Here is an 11595-nt window from a genome sequence, read left to right as displayed (position 1 = left end):
AGGTTTTCTGTAGGAGTTGTTCCACGTGTAGATGTATTTCTGGTGTATCCGTGGGGAGGAAGGTGATCTCCGTTTCTCATTTTTCCGCCATCTTCCCCTCATCTCCCCCTGATTTTCTTTAGATCAATTTTACTTGGACTTAATTGAGCTGCTTTGTTCTATATTACTGCTTTTGATCAAATTTGGACCATATCTGTTCATTATTTATTTAAATATATATATATTTATATATAAAAATATATATAGTGCACCATTTAAACAACCTATATTTGTAGACACTTTCACATTATCTCATAAGTTGTGGTGGTATGCTTTCAGGCAATCTGATCTCAGTAATCTTACTCTATATGTATTTTTTGTGGCAAATATATAGTATCTTGTAAAATAGTTTTCACATAATTAAAAAATTTATTCTATTAGTCTGTGAGCTCACTGAGGGTAGAGGATTGCATCTTCTTTCTTTTAATCAGAGTTATTTTTAAACTGTTAATACTCTATACAAACTTTAATGGCTATTCATGTCAGGTGGGTTTCAGATTAAAAGTCACAAAAATTCAGACAGAAAATTCTCGATTTTTAGAATAAAATGCAATAACTAAAAAAGTAAAAATCTTATATTACAAAATAAATCTAGAAATTACATCTCAAAATTATTTCCTTCTGAGGTTATGCATAAATTAATATTGTAACTATTAACATTTTCTAAACCATATATAATAGAGACCCAGGGAAGAGATTTCCCCTCAAAGGATACTGTAAATAATGGGTATTTTTTTCCCAAATGAATCACATTTGCCACAGTGATCTATGTTTTACACTCTCATGTCAGATAGGATCACCATAGGTTTGAAAGACTTACTGAAAATATAGTCATTCTTTGCCCACCAGTCATGAGCTTCAGAATCCTCCACCTGGAATTTGTTCTAAGTTATATAACTTGACAGTAATTTCAAGATACATTAAAGTGACTGTCAGATGTTTGTCACTTTGAGTAAGTGTAATATTAGGGTGTAAAGGTAACAACAGTGATTTATTTGTATGGAATCAACCTGGGAACTGCTCCCTTCCTTTCTTCCTGTTTTTGATTCTTGAGTTTTCTTTGTTATACCAAAATGTTTTCTTTAACATAGAATGATGGTATGCAATATAAAAATTATACCTCAACACCAGCCCTATATTATTTTTGTACATTTATTAACACTGTAACAAATTCAATACTTATAGCATAAGCTTACATTTATTCTGTAAATTATAGTGTCAGATTCAAATCTTACAAATATTGAGGATTCTTTTTTTCACAAATTGTGTCTCTCTGGGGGAATCATGAATAATTGATAATGATGTGATATAGTCTGCTAATCTGACACATTTAAAAACATAATAGGAAAATTGAAGTTAAATGTATAAATTGGCTGAGAATGGGAACAGAGAAGGGCTTGGGTATATATTTTGATTGCTGTGTAAAAGCTACTCGAGGGTTTAAACAATAAATTCTCCAAGACATTTTTTTTTATCTCTGCTGCAAGAAAAAGGAACTCAGCTCCTTATGATACATTGAGAATTATTCTACTAGGCATTTTGAGATTCTTTGCACCCTGATATATTTTTTTAATTTTTGATTTAACATATTGGTACAAGTAAATCTGTATGAGAAAAACTGAAAAATACTGGTATATTTCCTTTATAGTACTTATTCCTCTGAAATTATCTACCTTATTTGCTTATTTTACTCATCTTGCTGCCAACTAGAATACAAACACAATGATTCAAACACATTTTAGTATTTTTATTAATATCTCTGAACTTAAAGTAGCTCTTGCAAAAAAAATAATAATAATTAAAATTATATGTTAAATGAATGAATAAACAAAATGACTGGTGCTAATTGATTTCTTTTCAAAAGGGAGTAAATTTCTAAACTGCATTATGATGTTACTTATGGAATATTTGTTCTTCAAAAGCAAAACAAAACAAAACAAAACAAAAACTTTAAGATGATATCATACTGGTTTTTGTTGTTGTTGTTGTTTTGATGGTGGTGCTGAGAGGGACATAAGAGGAAATAGAGTAAAATAACAAACAATATTTTTTTGTAGAAAATAAAGCTTTATTTACATTTCTCATGAAGCTCAGTTCTTATTCTTACTATGTACATTGTTCATTGTGTTTACTGCTTATATATTTTCTAAGCATATATTGATCCATAAGTCACTAAGGTATCACTTAGTAAGTTGGTATTATGGTATATTTATCACATTGAATGGTATCATACCTTCTTAAAAGTACAAATTGCCATAAAATTAACACTATATATGTGTGTGTGTATCTGTGTGTCTTTTGTGTATAACATATATTTAAAATTTAAATTGCATATTTGAAATATATATATGTAATTAAAAATTTACAGTGCTAATAAGTGTCCTAACAGTGTTCATCTAGAATATAGAACCTGGGAGCAATGTGAAAAAATCCTTTTTGAATATGGTATGTTATATTCAAATATTTGATAAAAGAAAATACTACTAAATTGTTTTTTCTCTTTTCTTGTTCCTTTTTCAGAGTGGGTGGGAGAAGTAAATCTAATGCATGAAAATCATATCCCTAAATCTGGGACATTTTCTCAGTTTATTTAATATTCAAAGAAATATTTAGAGGGAGTGAATTAAACCACTGATTAATCAAAGTCAGATGGCTTTGAGTTTGAACCCTCATTTTACTATCTAGTAGCTCTTTGGCTTTGGGAAAGCTTTGTGAACTCTTTCAATTTCAATTTACTCAATGCATAAAATGGAAATTAAAATCAATACTTCAAAAAAATTTTGATATGATTAAATGATCTTATGCATATAATGTAAAGCAACTGATATAGATACTTAATAAATATTACCTAATATACATTAATATAATAAAAGCAATAGACTAATGATTAAGCCAGGGACCAAATGCCCAACAGTGAGTAGACAACAGTGGTCAGTAGACCAACACAGCTCATAGATTAATTAACTCTTTTTGGCTTATTTTAGGCTGTATGCCACCAAAGGGAGACAGCATCTGTAGAATAAGTCAATTATGAAGTCCTTGCAAAGCTTAACAGAAAGGTCACTGATTACTTATAAACATGTGGCTTGCAACAGATGAAATTTGGTTGCAGGTGACTTAATTATCTAAATTCATGAAACTCAGCCTATTCCAAACTCCTAGGCATAAGCACAGTATGCTGGAACTAAAAGTTTTGAGATCAAAGTTTCCATATCTCACTACTAAACACTGGAGCCATTTCATAGTCAGCAAAATCATAAATAATATACATATCCCTTGGATAAACTAAAAATAAAATTACCCCAGTTAAATACAACTGGAATCATAAATCTGTTACAAAGTCATACCATAGTAATTATTATAAAACCTAAGTGCCTGGGCCCTTCTCCCATCATAATTTCCTTGTCATTTAATTCAATGTAGTATCACAAAATAAGTATGCACAGTTGTCTCTTAGCATAATTTCAGGTGCTAATATCCTAATTCAAAGTACTAAATAATTTTTGACTATGATGAAATAATTTTCATTTAAAATATATTTGATTGATCATATACTTGAATATTATATAGGTACATTATAATTATATGGGCTTTGGTTACATTCTAATTATACAACTATGTTTTAAGGATATAATCCAAAGTGTATAAACATTAGTGACATTTCATGGCAATTAGCATTTAAATTTAAATGTCTATTTAAAATTAAAATGGTTTTACAGATGAATTCTACCAAACATTCAAAGAAAAGTGAACATCTATCCTTCCCAAACCATTCCAAAAAATTGCAGAGAAAAGAATGCTCGGCAACTCATTCTATGAGGTAAGCATTATTCTCATACCAAAATCAGAGAAAGATATCAAACAAAAGAAGAAAGTTACAGGAAAATATCACTGATGAGCATAGATGTAAAAATTCTCAATACAATATTAACAAACCTAATTTGATAATATAGTAAAAGGATCATACACCATGATCAAGTGGGATTTATCCCAGGGATGTAAGGATGTTTTGATATCCACAAATCAATCAATGTGATTCATCACCTTAAAATTTGAAGAATAAAATGCATATGATCATCTCAATAAATGCAGAAGAAAGGTTTTGATAAAATTCAACATCCATTCATGATAAAAGCTCTCAGCAATGTGGGTACAGAAGGAACATGTCTCAATATAATAAAATCCACTTATGACAAGCCCACAGCTAACATCAAATTCAAGGGTAAAAATCTGAAAACATTTTCCCTAAGAGCAGCAACAAGACGAGGATGTCCACTTGTCATTTTTATTCAACACAATATAGGAAGTCCCAGCCACAACAATCAGACAAGAAAAATAAATAAGAGGAATCCAAATTGGAAAGGAAGAATTAAAACTATGATTGTTTGCAGATAACATGATACTACACACAGAAAATCTTAATGACACAACCAAAAAACTATGAGAACTCATCAATGAATTTGGTAAAATTGTAGGATATAAAATTAATGTACAGAAATCTGTTACATTTCAATGCACTAACAATAAACTATCAGAAATACAGATTAATAAAACAGTCCCATTTACAATCACATCAAAAGGAATAAAATACCTAGGGTTAAATCTAACTAAGGAGGTAAATAATTATACTTGGAAAGCTATAAGATTAAAGAAATTGAAAAGGTGACAAACAGATGGAAATATACACCATGCTCATCAATTAGAATGATTAATATTGTTAAAACAACCATACTACTCAAAGCATCTATAGGTTCAGTGCAATCCTTATCAAAATATCAATGGTGGGGCTTCCCTGGTGGCACAGTGGTTAAGAGTCCGCCTGCCGATGTAGGGGACACGGGTTCGTGCCCCGGTCTGGGAAGATCCCACATGCCTTGGAGCGGCTAGGCCCGTGAGCCATGGCCGCTGGGCCTGCACGTCTGGAGACTGTGCTCCACAATGGGAGAGGCTACAACAGTGAGAGGCCCATGTACTGCAAAAAAAAAAAAAAAAAAAAAAAAAAATCTAATGGTGTTTTTTCATAAGAACTAATAATTCTAAAATTTGTATGGAAATGCAAAATACCCCAAACAATCAAAAAAATATTATGAAAGAAGAACAAAGTTGGAGGTATCACATTGCCTAATTTAAAACTATACTACAAAACTACAGTAATCAAAATGGTGTGGTACTGGCATCAAAACAGTCATATAGATCAATAGAACAGAATAGAGAGCCCAGAAATAAACTCACACACATATGAGAAATTAATCCACAACAAAGGATGCAAGAATGTCCAATGGACAAAAGACTGTCTCTTCAATAATCATGTTGGGAAAACTGAACTGCTACATGCAAAATAATCAAACTGGACAACTTTCTCACACAATATACAAAAATAAACCCAGATGCACTAAAGACTTACATGTAAGACCTCAACTCATAAAATTTGTAGAAGAAAACATAGGTAGTATGCTCTTTGACTTTGGTTTTAGCAGTATTTTTTTTGATATGTTTCCTCAGGCAAAGGAATCAGTCAATCAATCAATCAATAAACAAATGAAACTATATCAAAACAAAAACCTTTTGCACAGCAAAGAAGAAAACCATCAACAAAACTAAAGGTTTCCTACTGAATGGGAGATAATATTTGCAAATAATATGTCCAATAAGCTGGTCAATATTCAAAATATACAAAGAATTCATACAACTCAACATCAAAAAATACAAACAATCTGATTAAAATATGTACAGTTTTCCAAAGAAGACATTCAGATGGCCATCAGACACATGAAAAAATGGTCAAAATCACTAATCATCAAGGAAATGCAAATCAAAACCACAATGAGATATCACCTAATACCTGTAGAATAGCTATTATTGAAAGACAACCAATAACAAGTGTGGGGAAAAGAGAACACTTATGCACTCTTGGTGGGAATGTAAATTTATGCAGCCACTATTAAAAACATTATGAAGGTTCCTCAAAAAATTTAAAATAGAACTACCATATGATCCAGCAATTCCACACCTGTGTATTTATCCAAAGAAAACAAAAACACTAATTTGAAAAGATATATGGACACCCATATTCATTGTAACATTATTTACAATAGCCAATATATGGAAGCAACCTAAGTGCTCATCAGTAGATGAGTGGATAATGAAGATGTGGGGTGTGTGTGTGTGTGTGTGTATGTATATGTATATGTATATGTATATGTATATATACATATACATATACATATACATATACATATACATACACATACACACACACACAAAATGGAATATTACTCAGTCATATAAAAGAATGAAATCTTGTTATTTGTGACAAAACAAATTGCCCTAGAGGGTACTATGATAAGTGAAATGAGTTAGTTAGGCAGAGAAAGACAAAAACTGTATGATTTCACTTATATGTATAATTAAAAAACAACAGCAACAATAAATGAGTAAACATAACTAAACAGAAGTAGATCCATACATACAGGGCACAAACAGGCAGTTTTCAGATGGGAGGGGACGTGGAGAGAGAAGGGGAGATATTAAGAGGTCCAAACTTTCAGTTACAAAAACGAACACATAGAGAAAGAGATCATATTACCAGAGGCAGAGGGAGAGGAGGTTGAATTGTATGAAGGTAGTCAAAATGTACAAATTTCCAGTTATAAGATAAATATGTGCTAGGGACAATGTACATGAGTAATATAATTAACACTGTTATATGTTATATAAGAAAGTTGTTAAAAGGGTAAATTCTAAGAGTTTCACCAAAAGGAAAATTTGTTTTTTCTATTTCTTTAATTTTTAATCTCTGTAGAATGATAGATGTTCACTAAACTTATTGTGGTAATCATTTCATGATGTAAGTCCAATCATTTACTGTACACCTGAAGCTGATAAAATGCTGTATGTCAATTATATCTTAATAGTGGAAGAAAAATAAAAACATACATGTTTAGTCTTGGCTGCAGGGAATTTAAACTAAATAAATGTCTATTCATCCCTTCCAAATGTTTAATGTTTTGATTATACGAATCAATAGAAAGGATAAAGCAATTTGTAAATGGTGGATGCAGACATGTTTCTTTTATTAATGATCTTGTTTGTGTCCAGAGTAGAAATTAGAAAGAAAAACTCACCACATTAAAGAGCACTCACATGAGCTCTGGAAGAGTACATAATGCAACATCCAAGAGGACTTGAACATAGAGAAACCAGGTAAAGGAGAATATTCAACTTCCCATAGGAAAATTAACTTTAGTTTTGAAATACATTTTATTAAATATTTTGGAGATGTGAATCACCACTGTTTAGCAGATATTACCTCAATCTTATTTTACTGTCTTCTTAGCTCTTCCAAATACAGTGCTGACTGAATAGCTTAAACAAATTTTGTTATTTGTATTACCAAATTTAACACCCTAAATGGGAAAGGTGTTGTTATTCTGTTTCTGTAATACCTGGAATATCTTTAGGGAAAATAAATTGCTTTCTATAAGGATAACTGCAGTGACCTCAATTAATAAGTGTTTGTTAAATCATTTTTATAGGACATAGTATGCGTGCAAGATTCTGAATTCAAGTGAACTAGGATTCTAAAAACTTGGTATAACTATGTAGACCTATGCAAACAAGTATCCAATAGAATAATTCCCACTTTCTAACTTATTTTCTATTTTAATATTTCTGGCTGATCATCTAGACACTGAAGTTGATAGGTACCATAACATACATAAATAAATTTATTATCAGAAGTAGTGTAAAAAATTTGTCACTACTCAAACCAATTCAAAATCTAACTGAAAAGTTCTAGCCATTTTGTAAGGTGATTAAAAGAAAGCTGCTAGGGCCAGGGAAATTTACCCAGGGTGGGGAGTGACACTGTCAGTTCACTGGAAGAATCAGTCTAAGCTGGTTCTAAATGAGAAATAAAGTTCCTATTTCCTTGCAGTCTGGAAATGCTGAGCAAAAATGTCTTTGAGAATGGTAGTTCTGTAGATGCTGTGTAACAACCACCAATTGCCTGAAGAGAAATCTCACTCATGTGGAATTTCAGGAAAGGGCAAGAGATTCTCTCTAACTGCTTCCCCACACAATCATTTCTTTTCTGTTGACATTCATAATGACAGCTCTGGAAAGGGGTCACTCATAATTTTTGTCAAGGAAGAATTATATATTTTTAGTAATTTAGGGCTCATTTAGCTTAATTGAGCATTTTTTGTGTTCATTGCATTTTAACATATATTTATTTTTAACCAAGGTCTACAGTCTTTAAAATGTCCCAAAAGCATTTGTAAGTAAGTTAATTAAGTTAGCAATTTAGGTACATGTGTTCTACACTTTACCAAATCCCCATTGCAATGACCAGGTGACATCATATAGGAGAAAACATGTAATAATGCCAGGAACAATGAAAGTGTACCATCTGTCTCACAGAAACTTTGAGGGATATCTGGGATTTAGGGCAGATGAGAACTGATTAGACAAAGCACCCCTTAGTGGGCCAACTCAAAAATTTGTCTCCTGATATTTCCTAGTTATTTTAGGAAATAGGTGGAAATTTATGCAGCCCAGATTAAAATTTAATTTGCAGACATAAAGCCTAAAAAATGATTTCTCATTTAAAAAATTAAGAAAATAGGCATTTAAAAATAATATACTCATTTCAATTACAGGGTCTTGACAGAGTCCTGTATTGTTATTTTTCATCAGTACCTACCCAGGTTGAGAGTGGGTAATATGTGTGCCTACTGCCTTCCTTGGATGTGGTAGCCATTTCTAAGGCTCCCTCTTTGGAATTGAACCCTGATTCTCCTCACACATGGTCACCACAGTAGGCACCGAGACTACCATCAAAAGTTGATAGCGCAGATGATCAAATAGGTTGTCACCTCAATGGGGTCAGGCGATTGGCCCAAGGTTATCTAGAGTCACCAAAGCTGCCAGCACCCACCCCCTGGCTGGGGCTGGAGGGAGGCTGACCAGGTTGGTTTTGATCTGATAAATGCAAGTATCACCACTGCAAAAGGGGTCAGCAGCCATCCACATGTATTGGCTCTAGAATTACCACAGTTATCCAAGTAGGAGAGGATCAGGCAACCTAAGGAACCATAACTGAATTAATGAGCCATTTACAGATTCACTGTACTGGGGTGCATACTTAGACATGCATAGCTTAATCTTTGAGACAACACCTATGGTCACATAGTCTATGAAAAAGGAGGCCAAAATATAAAATGGAGCAAATATAGTCTCTTCAATAAGTGGTGCTGGGAAAACAGGACAGCTACATGTAAAAGAAAATAATTAGAACACTTCCTAACACCATACACAAAAATAAACTCAAATTGGATTAAAGACCTAAATGTAAGGCCAGACTCTCTAAAACTCTTAGAGGAAAACATGGGCAGGCTTGCTTTGACATAAATTACAGCAAAATCTTTTTTGACCCACTTCCCAGAGTAATGAGAAGAAAAACAAAAATAAACAATGGGACCTAATGAAACTTAAAAGCTTTTACACAGCAAAGGAAACCATAAATGAGATTAAAATACAACCCTCAGAATGGGAGAAAGTATTTGTAAAGGAAGCAACTGACAAGGGATTAATCTCCAAAATATACAAACAGCTAACACAGCTCAATATCAAAAAAAGCAAACAACCCAATCCAAAAATGGGTGGAAGACATAAATAGACATTTCTCCTAGGAAGACATACAGATGACCAACAAACACATTTAAAGATGCTCATTATCACTAATTATTAGAGAAATACAAATCAAAACAACAATGAGGTATCACATCACACCAGTCAGAATGGTCATCATCAAAAAATCTACAAACAGTAAATGCTGGAGAGAGTGTGGAATAGACAGAACCTTCATGTATTGTTGGTGGGAATGTAAATTGATATATCCATTATGAAGAACAGTATGGAGATTCATTAAAAAACTAAAAATAGAACTACCATTTGACCCAGCAATCCCACTACTGGACATATATTCAAATAAAACCATAATTCAAAAAGACATATGCACCCCAATGTTCACTGCAGCACTACTTACAGCAGCCAGGATATGGAAGCAACCTAAATGTTCATCAGCAGAGGAATGGATAAAGAAGATATGGTACAATGGAATATTACTCAGTCATAAAAAGGAATGAAATTGGGTCATTTGTAGAGATGTGGATAGACCTAGAGATTGTCATGCAGAGTGAAGTAAGTCAGAAAGAGTAAAACAAATATCATATAATAATACATATATGTGAGATCTGAAAAAAATGGTATAGAGGATGGTATTTACAAAGCAGAAACAAGACCCAGATGTAGACAGCAAACGTATGGATACCAAGGGGGAAAGGGGGTGGTGGTGAGATGAATTGGGAGATTGGTATTGACATATATACAGTATTGATACTATGTATAAAAGATAACTAATAAGAACCTACTGTATAGCACAGGGAACTCTACTCATGCTCTGTGATGACATAAATGAAATGGAAATCCAAAAAAGAGGGTATATATGTATATGTATATCAGATTCACTTTGCTGTACAGTATAAATTAACACAATACTATAAAGTAACTGTACTCCAATAAAAACTAAATAAATAAATAGGGACTTCCTTAGTGGTGCAGTTGTTGAAAATCTGCCTGCCAGTGCAGGGGACATGGGTTCAATCTTTGGTCTGGGAGTATCCCACATGTCGTGGGATATTCCTAAGCCTATGCACCACAACTATTGAGCCTGTGTTCTAGAGCCTACAAACCACAACTACTGAGCTCACACACCACAACTATTGAAGTCTGTGTGCCTAGAGCCTGTGCTCTGCAACAAGATAAGCCACTGCAATGAGAAGCCCACACACCACAATAAAGAGTAGCCCCAGCTTGCCTCAACAAGAGAAAGACCACACACAGCAACAAAAACCCAATGCAGTCAAAATAAATAAATAAATAATAAAATTTTAAAAATAATATAATTTCAGAAGTGATTTGATATGACAGAATAATTTTGAACAAACCGATAACATGAGATACCTTTTAAAATCTTCTCCAAGTATTATTTCTGATGAAGATGCTAGAATAATATTCTTTTACTGGCAAGTTTATTTAAATGTGGCAGGGCAGGAATACAGACTCAGAACAGACTTGAGGAAACAGGGAGGAAGAGAAAGCTGGGATGAAGGGAGAGAATAGCACTGACATATATACACTACCAGATGTAAAATGGATGGCTAGTGGAAAGCTGCTACGTAGCACAGGAAAATCAACTTGATGTGTTGTGACGATCTAGAGGAGTGAGATAAGGAGGGTGGGAAGGAGGAGATATGGGTATATATATACACGTATAGCTGATTCACTTTGTTGTACAGCAGAAACTAACACAACATTGTAAAGCAATTATACTCCAATAAAGATGTAAAAAACATATGTAATGCTTCTAAGCTTCTTTTATGAATCTAGCATAATTATAATGCTGAAACTTGAAGATGGTACCATAAATAGATCTATAGATTGATCTTACCAAGGGACATATATGTATATTACTTAAAAAACTAATATATATAT

This window comes from Lipotes vexillifer, unplaced genomic scaffold, assembly GCF_000442215.2.
Source record: "Lipotes vexillifer unplaced genomic scaffold, Lipotes_vexillifer_v1.1 scaffold362, whole genome shotgun sequence".
Lineage (NCBI taxonomy): Eukaryota > Metazoa > Chordata > Mammalia > Artiodactyla > Lipotidae > Lipotes > Lipotes vexillifer.
Note: the sequence above shows the minus strand (reverse complement) of the source record.